The 23,679-nt window shown below is 41.5% G+C and overlaps 1 long non-coding RNA gene across 1 annotated transcript in view; it reads left to right on the plus strand.

Annotated features, from left to right (window-relative positions):
* LOC310931368 overlaps window positions 1–23,679 on the plus strand; it is a 54,527-nt gene that overhangs the window by 25,141 nt on the left and 5,707 nt on the right. Inside the window, exon 2 of the long non-coding RNA XR_014592918.1 lies at window positions 11,244–11,420. This is a non-coding gene — a long non-coding RNA (uncharacterized lncRNA). The remainder of the gene's footprint in view (window positions 1–11,243; window positions 11,421–23,679) is intronic.

A 23,679-nucleotide genomic window follows, 5' to 3' on the forward strand; every position in this document is an offset into this window, starting at 1 on the left:
TTTCCTGAAAGAGCAACCAAAAACATACTGTCAAATACAATGTCCAATTACAGAATAATCATTTTTTACATTGTGTGCATTGCGAGCAAGAATAAAATGCCAAGGAATGTTTGAGTATCCCTGTATTTAACTAAATGTGTCATGACTGAGTCAATGGCCTAATTCTCAAATTATAAATCACTTAAATTAAGCTTTGTTGCGTCTACACAGTGCATCCACTCTCGTAAAGCAAGACTCACAACTCACTAGACATGACCCTATGACGCGGTGTGTACCATCTTGCTTTTCGGATTTAACATAGTGTTCTCTTTACATGTTTAAACATCTTTCTACGTGTTGTCAAGCTGCAAAATAAAAGTGTGAATGATCGTGAATATGAACAAGCCGACTGACAGAGCTGTAAGATGGTGAAACACCGTTAAAAACATAATACTTTTACTGTGACAGACTGTGGCAGGTCGCCTCGTCTCGTTGCTTGTTCATTTATTTTAAATACATTTTTTTAATACATTTTTCAAAACAGTGGACCAGAACAGCTGCATAACATTTTGGCAGTAAAATGGCCAGAACCAGTTTTATTACCGTTCAACAACATTTCGCTGAATTTCTGATCAATATCAAATGAACATGACATCCACTTCACTTACCTCCTGCAGCTCATCTGTGTCGTCTCCCTCCTCCTGATCGTCTGACTTTTCAGGCGAGGTCTGGCTCTGTAACTGAGATAAGAACATGCAAAATACCAGTCAGCAGTGACATAATTAGGCATGTGTTTACAGGTAGTCTGGAGCACTCCTGTAGATTACATCAACCAAGGAATATCAACTCAGAGGCACAACGTTTTCATAGCATATGTGTATGTATGTTCTGCAGAACATGTATGAAGTAACACTTCTTATTGGTAACACTATTAAGAAATAATGTGTCATCTATTTGCTCAATGATTGTATGCTGTACAATTCACCTCAGAGTAGAGAACCTTACTCATTTAATGTTTCCACACTGGAGTTTAACTGGGAGTATCTTGAGTGCTTAAGTTAACAGAAAAGAGCTGTTCTGAAAAGCTGTGTCTATAGATGTCCTGGTAAGCAAGTAACTAGAGTTTTACAACATGTTCTGGAAAAAAAACTAAAAAACAAAATCACATTTTAAAGGATATTGTCAGATTATATTTATCGGATAATTGAAAAAAATTTAGATTTTTCTTTTTCCCCCACATCGCCCTTACATGTGACTTTTACAAACACGTCCACTTCTCTGAAGTAAAAACAAACCCCTCGGTGAATGTTTGAAGCCATCCAACACCGTCTGTATAAAAATAGCTGTTCTGTGGGATGTAAACAGCCTCAGAACTACTGCAGAACAGGAGACATACAAAAAAATCTGCAGATTCATTCTTTTTGACCTTTAATTTAAAAAAAACAATAAGGCTACTTGTTTTATTTTACTGTTGTATGCTAACTAAGGTCACAACGAGCTCATTCTGCTGACTACTTTTAATAAAATAGCCTACATTTGTTGTATCGTTGCGTTTGAGTATTAATGTTTCAAGATTCTTAAATTGTTATATAAAATATGGCTAGTAGGTATTAGAGTATTTGCAGGTCTCCATCTCACCTCCCTGTTCTTCTCCTTAGCAAGGAGCAGCTCCAAGTCTTTCAGGGGGCTGATATCAGTGGTGGTAGTGGTCGTCTCCTCTGGGGGCAAATCCACCTTGAGCTGCTGCGACAGTTTCAGGGCTGCAGAGCCCTGCTGCTGCTGCTGCTGCTGCTTTTGGTCGTCCATGGCTTCAACCTAGATGAAAGAGCAGGACAGGAGAAGAAACTTATTCATGATTCATTTGATTATAAATTATATACTTAGATAAATAAATCAGCCATTTAGAAAAAATATACAATTGATAAATCACAACTTTGTTCATTGTATTTCCATGAGGACTCACATATGCCTAACTTCATGTTCTTTATGATAAAAAATACAGTTGACACACAAGAAACAACCTTATATCATGGCTGTACAGTGTGACCCTTTTGATCACCTATGCTATCAAAGAATATTATGTGTAAACTAGTGCTGTCAGTTAAACGATTTATTAACGGTGTTGCTCTTTTTTGTTGTTTTTTTAGAACAACTACAACACCACACCTGATCTAGCTAGACCGGAAACAAAACAACAGACGCACTGCGCTCACTTGTTTGGGCTCGTGAGGCCAAAGAGCAGCACGCTAACGTTACGTTTTGAGTGGATGGCGAGTGGTGTGTGTTTCTCCATCTCGAATCGTGTCTTTAAATTTCAGTAGACTGTATTACAATTTAGATACATTTGGATTAATTGTACAGCCCGACACTACAGTATATGCCAATATTGTTTTCAATAGAAAAACATTTACACAAAGCAAGGTGGTGCATTTTTCTATGTTGACAGGAGTATTAAAATGAGGAAAAATAATAATAATAAAAATAAATCAGGGGACATTTAGAATAGATAAAAATGTGCGTGTGATTTAATATTTTAATTGTTTGACAGCACTAGTGCAAACACAAATATGTAACCACTTGTATGAGTGTGGATAGGTTGGCCTGATCTCTGTGTTTCCTCTCTATGGTTTCAAAAGCAGCTCAGCGCTGCAGCTAAATGATCAATGCACTGATCAAATGTGACATTAGTCATAAATGATGAATACATGCTACTGTTTAGAAAGGCTGCAGGTCTCACTAGTTCACAGTCTAATGTCCACAACAGTTAGACTCAATCCTTACATTTGAGTCCGAATAACAGTTCACTATCAGCATAACTAACTTAGCTCTATATGGATGTAAAATAATAATAGTGATTATTATCGACTGTAGTTGACTGCTGGGAGTCAAAGACGTGACGAGTGATGTCACGTGTGCGACCAGTCACGTTTTCAACACGAGGACAAGTCACGTGAACGCCACGCAGCGACACAAATGTAAACAATAACAGAGGGAGGAGAGAGATTCACGTTTTCTAGCTGAAATACAGTCATTATTCTGAGTTATTAAAAACAACAACACACACACAAATGCTTGGGCCCAGACAATTGCTATTGCTATTGCTATTGTTATTGCTGTTAGCCGGCTCTGTGCGCGCTGCGGAGCTTGCGCACTCCTGTCAGACAATGAACCGCGACTTTTTTTCGTTACGAAGTAAGTTACGAAATCAGAACACAAGAATGCGAACATTTCACACCGGACTCCGTGTGCATGATTTACACGCGGAATATTGGCGACGAGCCGACAGCGGAACACGCATCTTAGCGTTAGCACGGTAGTTAGCTACACGCTAGCTAGCATGGCTCCGTTGCTGTTTATCATAACCCATCGATTAAAAATCATTCATGCACGTGACCTCGCGGCCTGTGATTAATAACACACATTATCGCTGATTAATTTTTAAACTTAATTCGGTAAATTACCTGAGCTGCAGAGTCTACCTGCATCTGTCTGCACCGCAGCTGGAGCACACGAGTTCCCATGATGCCCCGGAGTTTTTTTGTTTACTTTTTTTCGCGGAATTTTTTCCCACTAAAACAGTGTGTCTGCAGATTCCCTGTCTAACAAAGGCCAGATAATAGCTTTATAAGTGCAGTTGTCATGTTTCATATGAAAATATCTCTGCTCCTATGTTTGTCATCAACAACAAGAACATCCTGTTACAAACACGTGTTATTCGTTATATGTCGACTCCTCTGACCTGCTGCTGCTCATAAAAAATACATTATTTTATAAAAATAATATAATAATAAAATATAAAAAAAATAAAACTTAAAAAAATAAAATCCGCTCAAATATGTGCTGCATTGGTAATCTGATTTTTTTTTTTTACAAAATCAATGACTTTTTACAAAACAAAACAAAAAAAAGAGACAAACAACATACTATAAGATTAAAATGTTTAAAATCTTACCATCTGCTGATGCCTTGTTAAACAGTCATTGTGATGAGTCCTTAATGAGCTGATTCTCCGTCTGAACCTCTGCAGGTCTTCTCTCGCTGAGGTCATGATCAGAGCATGTGTGTGGGGGATGGGCAGCAGAACTGCTCCTCAGCAGCAGAACTGCTTCAGTACACAGAGCAGTGCAGGTGCAGGGGGCGGAGCCCTTTTGAAGCCGATGGGCCATTAATTAAGGCTCAGCCAGGACCACACAATATTTCTCCACACAAACTCACAGGCTAGTGTTGCAAATAACACACATTTAACACAACAGTACACTGCAAATTAGAAACTTGTTAATATTAAAGTCTCTCTCCTTAACTTTCTCAGACGTTTCACTTAAAAAGTGGCTGGCAGTAACTGAGTACTTTTACTCTAGTACTGTACTTAAGTTAAAATTTGAAGTACTTTTAGCCTACATTTCAGAGGGAAATTACTTTCTAAATCGTTCCTTTTCATTGACATGAATCATCTAGATCAGTCATTCACACTGAATGAGGAAAATAATATTCACAGACACTACTTTTAAACAAATACATGGTCATACTCATAAATATTACAGTTTACCACTCAGATCCTTTTCAGTTTTGATTCAGCGAGACGCGAGAAGTCAGTGGTTTGGGAGCGATCTGTGTTATTGGGCCTTCACCCTCAGTTTTGACTATTTGACTGTTTCGGGAACTGTGCGACCTTCAAAAGGTCAAAGGTCAGCTGTTCAGGTGTAGTTTTTTGTAATAATTCATAAATGCATTGAGACAGGAGTGTGATTTTTGACTATGTCGTTCACCACAGAGCCTCCTGTTAGGATTGTTTTGTCCCATTTCGATAGGACCCCCACAGAGCTAGTTAGCTTTGCTGAGGGTCTACAGAGTTAGGACTCTGGTAGACTGATAAGGGTCTTAGGTCAGGTCCACAGGTCAAGTTTCACGCAGTTCAGTTCATTTTTGTGGCAACGACGAGCACTCAAAGCCAGGAAAAAGCGACTTTTCAAAGCTCCGCCCATCGAAAAGTACAGGTCTGAGCGGCACAAGACTGACGTCTATCAGCTCGTCTAAGGACCACAAACAACATATAAAAAAATCAGACTCCTGTGACCTTTAGAAATAGATTTCCTCCAAAACTTCCACTCTGACCAAAGGGTGTGAGAATGTATAGAGTCTGACAGGATCTGATTTTCAGTTTTTGACACAGATACATAAAAATTCTAAAGAACTTTTTCTTTTTTTTTGTCCGGATTATTGTTCAGTGGCTCAGGAGGATCCTCTGTTCTGAGTCTGGGGGCCCTGGGGTCAAAGGTCACTGTGTAGCAGCCAAAGAGACAGTGTGTAAAATTCAAACCTAAAAAGGAGGGAAATTTTTTAATTCAATAATTCTAAAAGGATTTGAGCTGGGGGGCTGAAATTAGAGTATGTGCATCAAGAACTAAGACTGATCGAGGGTGCGGTGTTTCAGAATCGTGCAACCTTGGAAAGGTCAAAGGTCAGCCGTTGAGGTGTGTGTTTTTGTGATAATTCATAAAGACATCGAGGTAGGGTTCTGATTTTTGACTATGTCGTTCACCACAGAGCCTCCTGTTAGGATTGTTTTGTCCCATTTCGATAATACCCCCACAGAGCTAGTTAGCTTTGCTGAGGGTCTACAGAGTTAGGACTCTGGTAGACTGATAAGGGTCTTAGGTCAGGTCCACAGGTCAAGTTTCACGCCGTTCAATTCATTTTTGTGGCAACGACGAGCACTCAAAGCCAGGAAAAAGCGACTTTTCAAAGCTCCGCGCATCAAAAAGTACAGGTCTGAGCGGCACAAGACTGACGTCTATCAGCTCGTCTAAGGACCACAAACAACATATAAAAAATTCAGACTCCTGTGACTTTTAGAAATATATTTCCTCCAAAACTTCCACTCTGACCAAAGGGTGTGAGACTGTATAGAGTCTGACAGGATCTGATTTTCAGTTTTTGACACAGATACAAAAAAATTCTACAGAACTTTTTCTTTTTTTTTGTCCGGATTATTGTTCAGTGGCTCAGGAGGATCCTCTGTTCTGAGTCTGGGGGCCCTGGGGTCAAAGGTCACCGTGTAGCAGCCAGAGACACAGTGTGTCAACTGTCAACAATTCAAACAAAAAAAGGAGGGAAAACTGGAAAACTGTAATTCAAAAGTGTCTGGAACTATGAGGCTGAAATGTCAGTCTGTGTATCAGGAAGTTAAGATGATCCAGGGGTCGAGTTTCAGACCCACGCTACCTTTGGAAAGGTCAAAGGTCAGCCGTTCAGGTGTAGTTTTTTGTAATAATTCATAAATGCATTGAGACAGAGTTCTTTTTTTTTTCAGTATGTGTATTAGGAGCTAAAGCTGATCCTCTGTTCTGAGTTTGGAGGCCCTGGGGTCAAAGGTCACTGTGTAGCAGCCAAAGAGACAGTGTGTAAAATTCAAACCTAAAAAGGAGGGAAATTTTTTAATTCAATAATTCTAAAAGGATTTGAGCTGGGGGGCTGAAATTAGAATATGTGCATCAAGAACTAAGACTGATCGAGGGTGCGGAGTTTCAGAATCGTGCAACCTTGGAAAGGTCAAAGGTCAGCCGTTGAGGTGTGTGTTTTTGTAATAATTCATAAAGACATCGAGGTAGGGTTCTGATTTTTGACTATGTCGTTCACCACAGAGCCTCCTGTCAGGATTGTTTTGTCCCATTTCAATAGGACCCCCACAGAGCTAGTTAGCTTTGCTGAGGGTCTACAGAGTTAGGACTCTGGTAGACTGATAAGGGTCTTAGGTCAGGTCCACAGGTCAAGTTTCATGCCGTTCAATTCATTTTTGTGGCAACGACGAGCACTCAAAGCCAGGAAAAATCGACTTTTCAAAGCTCCGCCCATCGAAAAGTACAGGTCTGAGCGGCACAAGACTGACGTCTATCAGCTCGTCTAAGGACCACAAACAACATATAAAAAAATCAGACTCCTGTGACCTTTAGAAATAGATTTCCTCCAAAACTTCCACTCTGACCAAAGGGTGTGAGACTGTATAGAGTCTGACAGGATCTGATTTTCAGTTTTTGACACAGATACATAAAAATTCTAAAGAACTTTTTCTTTTTTTTTGTCCGGATTATTGTTCAGTGGCTCAGGAGGATCCTCTGTTCTGAGTCTGGGGGCCCTGGGGTCAAAGGTCACTGTGTAGCAGCCAAAGAGACAGTGTGTAAAATTCAAACCTAAAAAGGAGGGAAATTTTTTAATTCAATAATTCTAAAAGGATTTGAGCTGGGGGGCTGAAATTAGAGTATGTGCATCAAGAACTAAGACTGATCGAGGGTGCGGTGTTTCAGAATCGTGCAACCTTGGAAAGGTCAAAGGTCAGCCGTTGAGGTGTGTGTTTTTGTGATAATTCATAAAGACATCGAGGTAGGGTTCTGATTTTTGACTATGTCGTTCACCACAGAGCCTCCTGTTAGGATTGTTTTGTCCCATTTCGATAATACCCCCACAGAGCTAGTTAGCTTTGCTGAGGGTCTACAGAGTTAGGACTCTGGTAGACTGATAAGGGTCTTAGGTCAGGTCCACAGGTCAAGTTTCACGCCGTTCAATTCATTTTTGTGGCAACGACGAGCACTCAAAGCCAGGAAAAAGCGACTTTTCAAAGCTCCGCGCATCAAAAAGTACAGGTCTGAGCGGCACAAGACTGACGTCTATCAGCTCGTCTAAGGACCACAAACAACATATAAAAAATTCAGACTCCTGTGACTTTTAGAAATATATTTCCTCCAAAACTTCCACTCTGACCAAAGGGTGTGAGACTGTATAGAGTCTGACAGGATCTGATTTTCAGTTTTTGACACAGATACAAAAAAATTCTACAGAACTTTTTCTTTTTTTTTGTCCGGATTATTGTTCAGTGGCTCAGGAGGATCCTCTGTTCTGAGTCTGGGGGCCCTGGGGTCAAAGGTCACCGTGTAGCAGCCAGAGACACAGTGTGTCAACTGTCAACAATTCAAACAAAAAAAGGAGGGAAAACTGGAAAACTGTAATTCAAAAGTGTCTGGAACTATGAGGCTGAAATGTCAGTCTGTGTATCAGGAAGTTAAGATGATCCAGGGGTCGAGTTTCAGACCCACGCTACCTTTGGAAAGGTCAAAGGTCAGCCGTTCAGGTGTAGTTTTTTGTAATAATTCATAAATGCATTGAGACAGAGTTCTTTTTTTTTTCAGTATGTGTATTAGGAGCTAAAGCTGATCCTCTGTTCTGAGTTTGGAGGCCCTGGGGTCAAAGGTCACTGTGTAGCAGCCAAAGAGACAGTGTGTAAAATTCAAACCTAAAAAGGAGGGAAATTTTTTAATTCAATAATTCTAAAAGGATTTGAGCTGGGGGGCTGAAATTAGAATATGTGCATCAAGAACTAAGACTGATCGAGGGTGCGGAGTTTCAGAATCGTGCAACCTTGGAAAGGTCAAAGGTCAGCCGTTGAGGTGTGTGTTTTTGTAATAATTCATAAAGACATCGAGGTAGGGTTCTGATTTTTGACTATGTCGTTCACCACAGAGCCTCCTGTCAGGATTGTTTTGTCCCATTTCAATAGGACCCCCACAGAGCTAGTTAGCTTTGCTGAGGGTCTACAGAGTTAGGACTCTGGTAGACTGATAAGGGTCTTAGGTCAGGTCCACAGGTCAAGTTTCATGCCGTTCAATTCATTTTTGTGGCAACGACGAGCACTCAAAGCCAGGAAAAATCGACTTTTCAAAGCTCCGCCCATCGAAAAGTACAGGTCTGAGCGGCACAAGACTGACGTCTATCAGCTCGTCTAAGGACCACAAACAACATATAAAAAAATCAGACTCCTGTGACCTTTAGAAATAGATTTCCTCCAAAACTTCCACTCTGACCAAAGGGTGTGAGACTGTATAGAGTCTGACAGGATCTGATTTTCAGTTTTTGACACAGATACATAAAAATTCTAAAGAACTTTTTCTTTTTTTTTGTCCGGATTATTGTTCAGTGGCTCAGGAGGATCCTCTGTTCTGAGTCTGGGGGCCCTGGGGTCAAAGGTCACTGTGTAGCAGCCAAAGAGACAGTGTGTAAAATTCAAACCTAAAAAGGAGGGAAATTTTTTAGTTCAATAATTCTAAAAGGATTTGAGCTGGGGGGCTGAAATTAGAGTATGTGCATCAAGAATTAAGACTGATCGAGGGTGCGGTGTTTCAGAATCGTGCAACCTTGGAAAGGTCAAAGGTCAGCCGTTGAGGTGTGTGTTTTTGTGATAATTCATAAAGACATCGAGGTAGGGTGTTATGATTTTTGACTATGTCGTTCACCACAGAGCCTCCTGTTAGGATTGTTTTGTCCTGTTATGTTCGGACCCACACAGAGCCTAACCCAAACCCTTATAGTACTGTGGAAATGATTAAGTAACTAGAGAAGCACTCAGAGAGCGCAGACCTCCGCCAAGGCAGCTCAGTGCCTACAAAATACACCCTGCCTGTGCGCCTGGGTTAGACAGAGAGTGTTGCAACCAGCGATAACGTTATGGTCAGACTGCGAGTGTTGTAGCCGGTGATAGCGTGTACGGATCACATCCAAAATGTAATCACTTGTTCCTGGTCCCTTTGCAGACATCTCCTGAATTTCATCCAAATCTGTCGGCGACTTTTCGAGTTATCGTGCTAACAGACAGACAGACAGACAGACTAACGCCAGCGAAAACATATACCTCCTTGCGGAGGTCAATTATTGAAAATATATCTGCCAATCAACTGCAGTGAACCTTGCTCTCCTTCCACACTGTGATAATTAGAAACGTTATATTGTAACCGTAACCTTACTGGAATCAATATATAATAGTTAAAAACGTTAAAAGTAACGTTATAAACTCATGGACACACAGTGTGTCTCCTGACTCCTTCCCACCTCGTGGCATCTAATTATAAAAGCCAACATATTAAGAAAATGTCCGGTTAAAAACAGTTTTGGACCCATAACTGTAATAGGATGGGTCCAACCAGGCTCAGACAGAACCTGCACAGGCCCTGGTAAGGTCATGTTGGATATTTGGGGCACGACCTGTTGTAAGCTGTGAGCTTTTGATTCATATATGTGATTGTGGTCTGGTAACCAAACATTTTATAAAGACATTCATCCTGAGCAGTGAGTCTGTCTGATTTTGCACATGGTGTTGTTGTTTTATTAACTGGTGGGAAAATGTTAAAACCGTGTCAAGCCTATCTTTGTAAACTGAAAAACTGAATTGTGAATTGTAATAAGCATACATCCATCCATCCATCATCTACCGCTTTATCCTCCACCAGAGGGTCACAGGGGGTGCTGTGCCTATCTCAGCTGACATTGGGCGATTACAAACTGTCCAGGGTACACCCTGGACAGTTTGTAATAAGCATACAAAATTAAACAAATAAACAAACTATATTTAATTCTAATGAGATAAGAGGTCCAAAATGTAATGATCAAGGAACAAAAATGGTATTAAAGGGTAATATACATATTTCAATGACAAAAAATGGCATTCAGTCACTTAAAAAGTTTACACTGAAAAACCAGTCCTCGTGGGGACTTTGTTCATACACTGTAATACTAGGTTTGGCCTCAGGGGGTCGCTCTAGAGCACACACAAATTCCGAAAATCCAGTCTGCTGGGGACTTTTCGTAAACACTGCAATACCAGGTCCAGCCTCCGGGTTTGCTATAGAGCACACACAAAGTCATAAAAAACAAGTCCGCAGGGGACTCTCAGGAAACTTCGTCAGCCATATTGGAATGTCATTTCCTATTCATTAAAGGGGGTCGACCCGTGGGGACCATGGTTTTGGTCCCCACGGTGTCTTCTGGTCCCTATGGTGTTGGTGTGTATTCAGATCAATGTCCCCACCAAGATAGCAAAACAAATGCACACACACACACACACACACACACACACACACACACACACACACACACCTCTTACAAGTGACATGTTCATGTTATATTGGTGTGAGCTGTGCGAGTCTTGTAAAAGCTGTTATGGTTAATATCCAGGTTTGAAATACAACTGGAAACTGACTGGAAACACACAGATTTATATGAAAACGTAAAGCCATGCCTCACTCATGTCAAGGTTATAAAACCCAAATTTACTGCTGATTTGTCCCTGCAAAGGGATTTGGAAACACGTGTGTCACTCACCACCAGACTTTCGCACATGAACCCATGGGTGTCAGATCCAATTTTGTACTCACCTTCACTCCATGTGTGTGCACAAATGTAAGAGTGAAAATGTCGAGGCTCAGCTGGTGTTTTACTCACAGGGACTTCAGCAGAGAGGATGTTTGCTGACACCGTGGCTCGAGTCCAGTGCCTCTGTTTGAGTGACAGCCTGTCTAACCAGCTGACAACCTTGCTGCTGATGCCCAGGATGCGAGATGGGCTGCAGGCCTGCTGCTGGCGAAGACTCAAGTTTATACTGAAATATTCAGAATCATGAGGTAAGATACAAAGCTATTTTTCATCCACACTACAGGCAATGAAAAGCTTTTGGATCACTCTCTCCACACCCAAATGTGAGTCGGTCTGCAGTCGAGAGAAAGTAGTTGACTCAAATTGACGGTGAAGACAAAGCGCCGCTTCAAGGCAATGAGGCTGCTTTTTGCTTTCTTTATTCACACTGACTTTACCCAAAAGTCAAACCCTTACAGGAAACAACTGCTCTTTTCACTCAGAGCTTAAAACCCTTAAAGCTTCTATTATACATCAGTTCCAGCATTTTTTTTTGTTTTTTGCCTCAAATGTCTTTGTTAGAGCATTTGTGAGCCTTTTTAATTAAAAAGTAGAACAACAAACAGTGTAAAGATACTGTAGCATTAAGGTCCCAGTTTCCATAGTAGTGTAGCATATGTGTTATTTATGTTGTAAGTTCTGGGTGAGTTGAAGTTTGGGTCTTTTTTGCCTGAGATTCAGGCAGAGAAGAGACATGATGAGGTTGACTATCACAGAAAGTCTCTCCAATTCAAACAACCTCTCGGCAGTACACAGTATGGGAATCACACACACACACACACACACACACACACACACACACACACACACACACACACACACACACACACACACACACACACACACACACACACACACAGGTTTGTTCAGCTAATCTTAGGACAGCCTAACAAAGCATGATCCAGATTAACTGGATTGACCGATTAACCGTAACTAGTTAATGCATAACCCTAAACATAACCTAACAACAAATTAAAATCTTTTTTGAATATGTTTTGTTAGGCTCCGTGAGGACTACTAGTCCTGACAAGGTCAGTGTTTATGCCAGAAAAGGAAAAACTAACCCTAACCCTTACACTTACACTGTATCTGTCCATAAATACCAAACAAAGGCACAACAATGACATCAACAACAAAACCAGGTCAAACCAATAACACTTAACCATGTCTCACTTCTAACCTTAAACCACACAGATTCAAGATGAGGTGATGAATGTACTGGCCAGTTTAAACGCATATTTAACACTAGAGAATCTGAGGATGGCGTAATGTGAGACACAGTGAGAGAAGATTTGTTGGCGTGTTGAGAGAATGGTTTTATTTATCCACCCGTTGTTTTTGTACCAGCACAAGCTCCACCACTGATATCTGTAGTGCTATTTGCCCCAGCGCTCGCAGTGGGCACAAAGTCCAGCTGTGTGCCTGCCAGGTTTCTGACTGTGTGTGTAATGTTTAAACTTGCGCTTTCTGATTTGGACAACGTGCAGGAAATTAAGCCCAATTAAAGGACTAAGTTTGGCACTATCTCAGACGTCCAAACCGATTCATTCAAATCATGTGTTTACAGATCAAGTGAGTGAGTGCGTGCTTGTTCGTGATTTATGGAGAGAGAGAAAAATGTACAGAGGAGAGGAGAGTGGCAGCAGTGCAGAGAGCATTTGCACCAGTCTGACAGAGGCCTTTTTATTACAGGAAAATTAATGACCTACTACAGAACATATGCTTCAAAACAGAATAGAAAAAGCAACAGTAAAATCTCCACTGGTGGCTTATAAATGCTGCTATATACGTAAAACAGCTTCAGGTTGTGATATTTAGTTTCCAGGTCCGGTGTGCCAACAGCATTAATAATAAATCGACTCCAGTTTGTTAGTCAAGCGGGTGCTGAGCTGAGAGGGCTGGCACTGCGGGCTGGAAATGTAACTGAGCAGGTCACAGGTTGATATCTCAGGTTAATGAGGAACTTGTATGATGGAGAACACACACAGTTACTCAGCCAGCAGATGGTGTATCGCTGCCAGTTGTTTTTTTTTTCCTTAGGGTAAAAATGACACAGGCAGTTTTTCTAGCGGGCGGACAAATACTGAATATGACTCTTACACCTAAAACACCTACTGCTTTGGAGTCATTAATCCTGTTCATTTTGCCCTTTTGCAAAATAAACAACTAGGAATAAAGCAAAGATTGATTTTAATTCTTCCAGTGCTGATTCATTTTTTCTTCACTAACCAAGGGCTACACGGTTGGTGTAGTGGTTTGCACTCTTGCCTTTGCAGCAAGAAGACCTGGGTTTGATCCCCGGTTGGAACAAAGGACTTTCTGCATGTTCTCCCCGTGTGTGCATGAGTTGTCTCTGGGTTCTATGGATTACTCTCACAGAACAAAAACATCTCTGTCCCTGCGATGGACTGGCGAACTGTCCATCACCCCTATGCCAGCTGAGATTGGCACAGCACCCCTGCGACCCTCCTGTGTAGGATGTGTTAGGATCGTGGGGGGGAGCTGCAGCCAATCCAAGCTGACATTGGGCGAAAGAAAGCGAGTTACACCATGGACAGGTTGCCAGTCCATCAAATGGTCAATTGATAATGTCCAGTTAACCTAATCCCCAATTTTGATGTTTTTGGACTGTGGGAGGAAAGGATTTGAACTGGTGATCATCTCTCTATGAGGCAACAATGCTAGCCACTGTAACACCTTGTAGCCCTTCTTCACCAGGATGCATTAAGAAAAATAAATTCCACATTGAAGGTACTCAACACAAGGTATAATAAATTCAAAATCCACTATTTAGTTTGAAGGTGTAGTGTATTGACTGTAAAGTGATCCTGAGAAAAATTGTTTTATGTAGGTATTCCCACACACTCACATTTGTGCTTATCAGCAGATATCACAGTTTCACTCGTTCACACATACACTGAATGATAACCTATCAATGGCACTGAGGATGATGTTATGACATCTTTTCTTTATTATTCCTGGAAAAACACAATTTATTGCGCAGTTGTGCAAAACAGCAACAGCATAATCACACCAAAATTGTGATTTGTGCACACACCAGCCATGCCAAGACAACAACAGACCGCAAGAGATGACATGCAATATTCATTTTAAACTTTATTTATGTATTTAACCTGCATATAACCAATGCAGCTGTTCCACTTGAGCTAACACAAAAAAGGATAGACCAAAGGTGCAATTAAAACAGCAGCAATTTTCTTTTTAGCCATTAGCCTGGATTTTAACATGTCCAATGGGATTATACTGTATGTTGGAGCTTTAAAAGCATGCATCAAATTACTTCCAGTCCAGCAGAGACAAGGGGTTTCTTCAGGAGTAAAACTTTTTTTAGTTTTGTCCTTCAGCTGGATCCCATAAAATACTTATTTTACATCCACGTGACCTCTTACTCTTTCTCTATTGCTCTATTGCTATGTTAAAGTGGAAACTGTGAACTCATAATTTTGCAACATGGGAAGTTATGTAAAGGACACCCTTAACATGGAGTATTCAGAAAACAAGGGTAACAGGTTGAGACTTTATTGTATATGCATTGTATTTGTTTTGGAAATTGATCCAAAACTATGCATTTTAAAGACTGTATTAGTGAAATATGTAGCAGCTGGTGTTTGACTACATAATATATCATCACTTCATCTGCGAACCTACAAACACCATCATCAAGTTCGCAGATGACACAACTGTCGTGGGTCTCATCGCAAATTGCCCACAGGGCTAAAGTCCCTGTCCTTAAACATGGAAAAGACAAAAGAGCTCATCCTGGATTTCAGGTGATAACAGCATGTGCACCCTGCTACTCAAGATATGAGACCAGCATCAAGTTTCCAGGGACTCACATCAGCACTAACCTAAAATGGAGTATAAAAACCACTGCTGTCGTGAAGAAGGCCCAGCAAAGACTGCACTTCCACAGGATATTGAGGAAAAAACACATATTTACCAGTTCACCGAAGACCTTTATCACTGCACAATAGAGAGCTTCTCATTGAGTTAGTTATAAGATGGCGCACGCTCTGCTGCGACAGCACTGACTGCACTCTCTGTTCTCTGTGTTTCAACGTGTTTTGTGTAAAGACTAGATGTTGTGGGCTAAATCAAACTGATCAGCCATGACAACAAGCTACAAGGTGATCACCATTTTTTTCACAATCCTATGGCTGATCTGCGATAGCTTCGAAACTCCAGCCCGACACCGGCAATCGGCTACTCACCTACAGCTGAGATGAACTCCTGCTACACCGGGCCTCGCTGTGGAGCAACATCAAGCCTGCCGTGGTTCTACCGTCGGAGCTCAAGCCGAGGAAAATGGGGAAACGTGGAGGTATCTGAAGCAGGGTAAGCAGACGTCCCTTCAGACCACCCCTCCCAACCATCATCATGTCCAATGTTCGGTCACTCCGTAACAAGATGGATCTATTACATGCAAGCTGCCGATTTGAAAGGGCCTTCAGGGACATCTGCATCATCACTCTTTCCGAGACCTGGCTGGACGAGTCGGTATCCGAATCTGAGGTGAGCCTGGATAATTTCACCATCATCGGGTCCGACAGGACGAGGCACTCCGGGAAAACGCGAGGCGGTGGGGTCTGCTTCTACATCAACGACAGGTGGTGTAACAACATCAAAGTGCATCGTAAAGTGTGCACACCTAACCTGGGGTTGGTGACCCTGTCCCTCCGTCCCTTCTATCTCCCCCGGGAATTCCCCACTGTTGTGATCAGCTGCGTCTATGTTGCCCCCAGCGCTAACATCAACATAGCAGCGGAGCTAATAGCTGAGGACGCTAATGTCATGTTAGCCAAGTACCCCGGTACTCCGCTGTTTAATCTGGGGGACTTCAACGGCTGCAGATTGGACTGTGTGTTACTTTCACTCCAACAATATGTGGATATTCCAACAAGAAGGGGAAACATCTTGGATTTATGCTACGGGAACATCAACGATGCCTTCTGTGCCCGTTCATATCCACCGCTCGGACTTGCTGACCACAACGTCATCTGTTTACTTCCGCTGTACAGACAAGAGTTGAAACGTCACAAACCACAGTGCCACAGCGCCCCCCAATGGTCGGAGGACGCCATCATCCAACTACAAGGCTCCCTGGCCTGTACCGACTGGGACACATTTGATGGTTATCTGGATGACAGGGTTTCTGTCATCACAGACTACATCAAATTCTGCATAGGCACCACAATCCCAACGAAAACCCAATTCCAAACCCTGGATTACTCCTCAAATTAAACAGAGCCTGAAGGAAAAACACAAATCCTTCAGGCATAAGGACTGGGCCAGCCTCAAGGCAACAAACAGGAACATAAGGAACGAGGTTTTCAAAGCTAAACTGGACTATAAAAACAAACTGGAAACAGAATTCAGCAATATGAACACCAAGCAAGCTTTTCAGAAGGTGAAAATCCTGACAGGATGTGAACCCAAATCCACATGCACAGTCAGTGATCCAGAAACCTTCACCAAAGAACTGAACACATTTTTCACCCGTCACGACAACCAGGACTTCTCATCTGAGTGTCAGGTCTTGCTGAGAGCCCTTCCACCACCAGACCCCGAAGAACCGGCCCCTTTCACAGAGGAGGAGGTACGGCACCAGCTGAGTCGTTGCAAGCCCAGCAAAGCTCCAGGGCCTGATGGCATCCCAGCCAGGGTGCTTAAGACCTGTGCCATGGAGCTCTCTCCAATACTGCATTCACTTTTTTGCCAATCTTACTGGACTGCCACAATACCCATACTATGGAAAACCGCCACCATAATCCCAGTACCAAAGAAACCCAGACCCACAGAAGCTAACCACTACCGCCCCATAGCCTTAACACCAATCATGATGAAATGCCTGGAGAGACTGCTGCTGAACATCATTCTCCCACTTGTCACCCCACACCTGGACTCCCTCCAATTTGCCTACAAGGCAAAAAGAGGCACAGAGGATGCTGTTCCCTGCCTGCTGCACCTCCGCCTCCAGCACCAATTTCGACAGGATCCTTTTCGTGGACTTCAGCTCCGCCTTCGACTCCCTACAGAAACACCTGCTGATCCGGAAGCTACACCACTTCAACACCCCCCCCCATCTGATTCACCTCACCCACAACTTCCTGACCGACAGACTGCAAGCAGTAAGGTTGGGCTCAACCACATCCCCTGTACTCACCATCAACACTGGGGTCCCACAGGGATGTGTGTTGAGCCCTTTCCTGTACATTCTCTACACCAATGACTGTCTTAGCATTTCACCCACCACATCATATCTCAAATACTCTGACGACACAGCCATCCTTGCACTTCTCTCAGACAACCAATCCACTCTGGACTATCACAACACAATTTCACCAAATGGTGCGCAGACAACCATCTCCAAATCAATGTCAATAAAACAAAGGAATTACTGTTCAGCTCCCCCTCATCCCAGCACCCCACCACCATAAACACCCAAACAGTCGAGACAGTGGACACTTTCAAATACTTGGGAATAACTCTGGACAACAAACTCACCTTTGATCAGCACACTACGGACATCCAAAAAAGAAGCCAACAAAGACTGTCAGCCATCCGCAAACTCAAAGGACTATACGTTGCACCTCACCTCCTGTTGTTACTCTATCAAAGCATTATTTGACCCATCCTTCTGTACTGTTCCACATGTTTCTTCACCATGCTTTCTGTCACAAATCTGGCCAAACTCACACGCATCACAAACACAGCTGCTAAAATCATTGGTCTCCCCACACCCAACCTCACAGAACTAAATGAAAAATCCATCAACCGCCTAGCAAACTCCATAGTTCAAGACACCACTCACCCACTGCACCAATACATCACCCCACTACCCTCAGGACAAAGATACTGAACCCTCAAATTCAGGAGGGCTCGCCTGGGAAAAAGCCTGAACAGCAGGCCCCGCTGATCTGTCTGTCCAACACTGATCTGTCGGTCTGCTGTTTCACTGTGTCGTCATGTACTGTATGTTGTCACTGGTGCTGTGGATGTTGTTGTGTAAAGCATTGTCTGTTTGTGATGTATGTCCTTCATTGTGCAGTCTGTGAAAACAAATTTCCCCATGTGGGACAAATAAACTTAATCTTAAACCGTTTCTACTGGACAGGTAGGTTAACTTGAGAGTATTTGTTGTTTTTCATTTACCAAAAAAAAGTTAGTGTCACAGACAAGTACTGAAAGTTACTGATGCTGAACAATGCTCGTGACTCCATGTGTACCCAACGCTCTCTGAGTACAAGCATCGCTCGTTCCAGTGCTCTGGAGGTGTGGCTCCTGAAGGAAGTCTGAAGAAAGGGGCTTGGACTTTTGAATTCAAAACCTTTAATCACTTTAATGCACTTTTAATATCTCAATTCAATTATTTACTAGTGTAGTTTTTATATTATTCATTTTTTATGTTTAGGATGTGTGTGTGAGTGAGAGCTGTTTTCAATTTCATTGGATTGACATTCTTCTCTATTAATTAATTTACACTGAACTGTGCAGATTATTCACTTGGCTCAGCATCGAACATTATTTCAGTAGATACCCAGATACATTTGTTTTCACCTGGGAAAAAAGTGGTTTAGGGCTTTAGTTACACTTTAAAATAACTTTACACCATTTAAGGCCCATTTTCTCTCCAGCATCCTTCTCCACTGCATATACAGTATGTTTGCTGTAGATTGGAGGTGTTATTATGATCCTGTTGTGCGAAGCTTTGGCAGCGCTGAGGTCACATTCCTCATGTTAGATATAAATGCTTTCTTGATTTTATTATATGTTTTCATCAAACATCTTAAAATTCTTCTTCCTTGATATATCATTACAGAGAGAAACGGTTTAACAACACTTTTTTTTTTTTGGCTTGGACAAAAATCCCATAATCGAAAGTGATGATTATTATAAAACATGTTGATTTAAGGTTTTCCAGCTTTGGCAAACTGGCATGGTGGACAATAAAAACACTAGGTATTTGGCTTTGTGTTCTCATTCCCAGACTGCACGGAGAGCGTCAGCGCAGAATCATATCCAATCGTCTGACGCTGGGTTTTGTATCTCAATCTGACACGTGCCAATGTTTTTACATGGCACCAATTGAAAACTCTCTCTCTCTTGCTCAGATAATCTTTATCTATTAGTTTTACTACAGAACAGCTAATATCTGAGCTTCAAAAGGCTTTTGGGAAACCAAGGGCGCCAAGTCGATAACTTTCCAAGCCGAGTTTTGTGATTGCACTGCAGTGCAAGGAATGCAGTGGTTGTTTCAACATTACAATGGCTTGGCGGGACTCTGCGTGGTCAACCACTTGGTCTCAGACGCCCTCAGACGTGCCCTGCAGGGAGCCTCCAACAACAAGCCACAGAGGGACAGAGTTGGCCATCAGAAATATACTGTCTATGCAGAGTCTGAATCTAAATAGCACAGTAGGGCATCACAGGAGTTGTTGCCTGGAACATAAATGTCTCTGTCATGGTGACACACATGGCCACTAGGTGAATGTTTCAACAGACTACACTGAGAAATTACCTTGTATCCAAAAAAAAACGACATTCCCACATGAATAAACTACATGTTTTTTCGCTGATTACATTTCTTTTTGACAAACCAGCACAAGTTATGTAGTACATGTAGTTATGTATTAGTATTTCAGGTAAAATTCTCACTGGGAGGTCATGTAAGTGGTGGCAATGAGCAAGACGTCAGTCCAGTGCTGCTTCAGGGAGTTTATATTAAAACAACTAAGATAAGATAAGAAAACTTCTTTCACACATAATGTTGCCTTGCATCACATCAACAGTCATAAAAAAAACATGTGTTAGCATAACATCTATCATCCATGACATCATAACACAGCGTACAAAAGATTATGTGTGTGGGTTGTGAACATAATCACATGCCGAGTGGGATATCAACTCAACCCCTGTTTTATTTGTTTCTTTTCTACCTTTTGGCTAGGTGTTCTTTCTTTGAGAAATGAGTGTGCTTCATGGTTCATACAATGCTCTGAAATTGAAGCAGCAAAGCTATACTGGCAACTTATACCTTGTTTGGGGGATGGGGGGGTTCTGATTCTGAGATCAGATTATTATCCAGATGGTTAAATACAAATCATCTGTGTTGCAACAACAATAATAATAAAAAAAACAGCTTTCATTGAAAATTGACTGAATAACAAGTTGAAATTTGCTTGATTTAATGCAAATTGTGTGTGCTAACTGAACATAAATACATCTGCAAAGAACCTGGCAACAAGCAAACGTACCCACAATGCAACTGGACTCAATTAGAATCCCTTTATCTTGATGTAAGACAGCCTTTTTCAATTGGAAACTGAAGATTGTGTTGCTTTCTAAACCACTCACTGCAACACCAAATTCCATAGACAAAATAAAAACAGTCTTACATCTTGACACACAGGAGTTTTCGATCCACTGTTATTTTGTGATGTTTGTGTTTCAAATCCGTTATTCAAATTTACCTGCGTTACACAAACTTACCAAATGAGGCAGCAGTGGTCCAGCAGCTCCCATGTTCCCAAGAGCTAAAAACGTGGATTTTCTCAATGGACTTTGGTGTGGGAGAAACATATTTCAGCTTCAGCTTCCAGTCATGATATTCTTAAAATATCATACAGACTAGCATCTTTGTTGCAGTTTAGTTCTTTGGCAACAGTGGCTTTCTTGGGGGCAAGCGCTGCGTAGTCAGTGCTGACAACATCCAACCATCGAAAAAACTGACCTATCCCTCAAAGCTACTTTGATTCTTCATACTTGCAGTGGATGGGACAGTCATTACAGCCCAAAATAAAAGAGAAAGGAAGACGCCGAGACACAGAACAGAAATAATCTTATGAAAGTGTTTCCTCGGCAGATTTATGAAAGCATCTGTTTATGAGCACTCACATTGAAGATGCTTTTTTTTTTTTTTTTTTTTCTGTGCTTTCTTTTGTTTGTTCAGCCTCCTTCAAGTATCCTCCCTCCTCCTTCAGCCATTCCTTCACAGCCGCAATACAAGCCTGTTTACCCTCAAGAGGAGTCACAGACGTCCAATTTTCAGATTCCGCTATAGATATGGTGGTCATGAAGAGAAACAAATGCTCACTTAAAACTTGGGAGAAATTATTCTCTCTGCTTCTTTTTCTCTGTCTACTACAATGCTGCATTCATGGCATCTGCTAAAAAATACAGAGCTGATGAATGATTGATGAGACCCTGTCAAGAGAGACATAAAATCGTATTCTCACCGGCAACGGCACACAAACAAAGTCAAATGAAAGGAAAGTATCCAACTGACTACATTTCCAAATATCTCCCAGAGCAATTAATTACAGTGGACCTTCTGGGTAAGCGGCTGACATTAAGTTCTGGCAGCAGATCGGAGCTTCAGTTCTATAAAGAGGAGGTAAAATTAATCTCGTTTCTTGATTACAACAAAAGAAGGAAGCAGGATTTTAAATTAACCACTTCTTTCACAATTAAAAGACAAAGATACACTGCAAAAGAGTAGTATTTAACTTTTAAAAACACTGATTTATCAACTCCTTACAACTCTCTATGTTTCTTAGAATAGTCATGTTTAGATCTTGTGTTTCCTGGCAAACATTCCTGCACTGCATGTGATTTGTTTTGTGTCGAGACAGACGGAGACAACAGCATGATTGCGCTATTAAAGGGACACTGTGTAGTATTTATGGGTTTATATGACCCAAAATCCACTTTTTTTATACATATTATGTGCTCCTGCATTGTCTAGTCGCTGTATAATAGTTTTTGTTTCATTTTCGTAGTGTTTCAAAAAGTCACGTAAAATTACATGGTCGCAGGCCGCGATTGCATTGCCACGACGACCCTTGTTTCTACCGGAGGCTGTAAGGACAAACGCGAGAGAATAAATCAAGCGTCTCTTTACTTGTAGCGGAAGTCCCGCCTCCACTCTCTCTGCTTCGTCTGCTACGGCCGCGGTAGCTCGCCCTCTCCCTCACCTCACGAACCTCATCTGCTGACACAGAGAAAGACGACGAGGACGACATTTGACCGGCTGAGGATACCGTAGCGCCCGGGGAAGGGAGGGGGTGAGCAGACTAGCAGTTCTTTGTTGTAAATTTCAGCCTCTCCTCTAGATGTCACTATAAACTACTTACTTCACCTTTAAAGCAAGATGACAGCAAAAAAGTTATTTTGCTTTTCCTTTAGTGATAGCATGTGGTACTTTCTTTAGTACCTGCTCTGACGAGGTTCCAAGCGAGCTGTGGATGCCAAACTCTAGATCACTTAAAACACTGCTGAAACACTGCTAACATACCTGGATAATGTGATAGCCCGAATATTCCTGCATGCACGCTTAGTTGGACTGCAGTCGGACTTGCCATTTTGCACTAATCTGCACATGGACAAACATTTCCTCCCAGGTCTTTGACCCGGAAGCTCTCCTGGATCATACATTGGCATCGGCGTCTTTTTTCAAAACAACACAGCAACCACAAGCTCGCTCTAAATTGTATCACGATTATCATGTACAACAGGTATGAAACATAAAGAACCACAGTGCGATAAATCTCACTGTTGAAATCAGAGGAACAGACAGCAAACAGAGGCAGAGTCAGACGTACATGGCCAATAAATCGGTTTTCTCCCACGATGTATACTCGTACTCAGCAAGTTGTCCTATTGCCTGTCTTAGTCAGACTATGACCTTCACTATATTAAACTGTGCATGTTAGCACACTATTTGTTCACAGAAAATCACGTGACCTGCATTTTCAGGTGTGACTAATTTTGATATTTAACTAATTTTAATTTGAAAAAGGCTGTTTTGGAACTAAAAAGTCAACATGAAAGTAGATTGAAGGATTCAAATTAAATACAGTATGACTTTTATAAATATTGGCTATTAGGAGATTTAACTTGGCATAATCATTCTTCCTGTAAAGAGGAAGCACACTCCATAGCCATCATTCTGTGGAAAAATACAGTCATATTCAGTTTGAAAAGCGACCCAGGAGACATGACATTTCTTACAAAAATAATAGGTAATTTCTTGGAGACATCACTGGATGTAATTTGCAGCTGTTAGAATGCATGGTCAGCGCTGATGGACAATCTCTGTTATCACTGGGACTAATGACTGGGCCAGAAAAAACATGGCTCCACTCATCAAATGTTGAAGCCTATCATGTTATATTTTATAAGGCGCCGATTGTAAAGTTGCGCATGCTAAAATAAACAGCAACTTTTTGCCACATTTAGCAAAAAAACATGTATAAAAAACATGATTTTTTTTAATGTTAGTTTTGACCAAATTTACAGCAATATTTGTGAATTTTGTGATATTTTCTTCTCTTGTGAAAATATAATTTCAATGTTTAATCTGAATAAAAAATCTAAATCTAAATGTTAAATATTAAATATAAATGTTAAATTTTAATCTAAATCTAAATCTAAATGTTAAATCTAAAT

Source organism: Microchirus variegatus, assembly GCF_963457635.1.
Source record: "Microchirus variegatus genome assembly, chromosome: 9".
Taxonomy (NCBI): Eukaryota; Metazoa; Chordata; class Actinopteri; order Pleuronectiformes; family Soleidae; genus Microchirus; species Microchirus variegatus.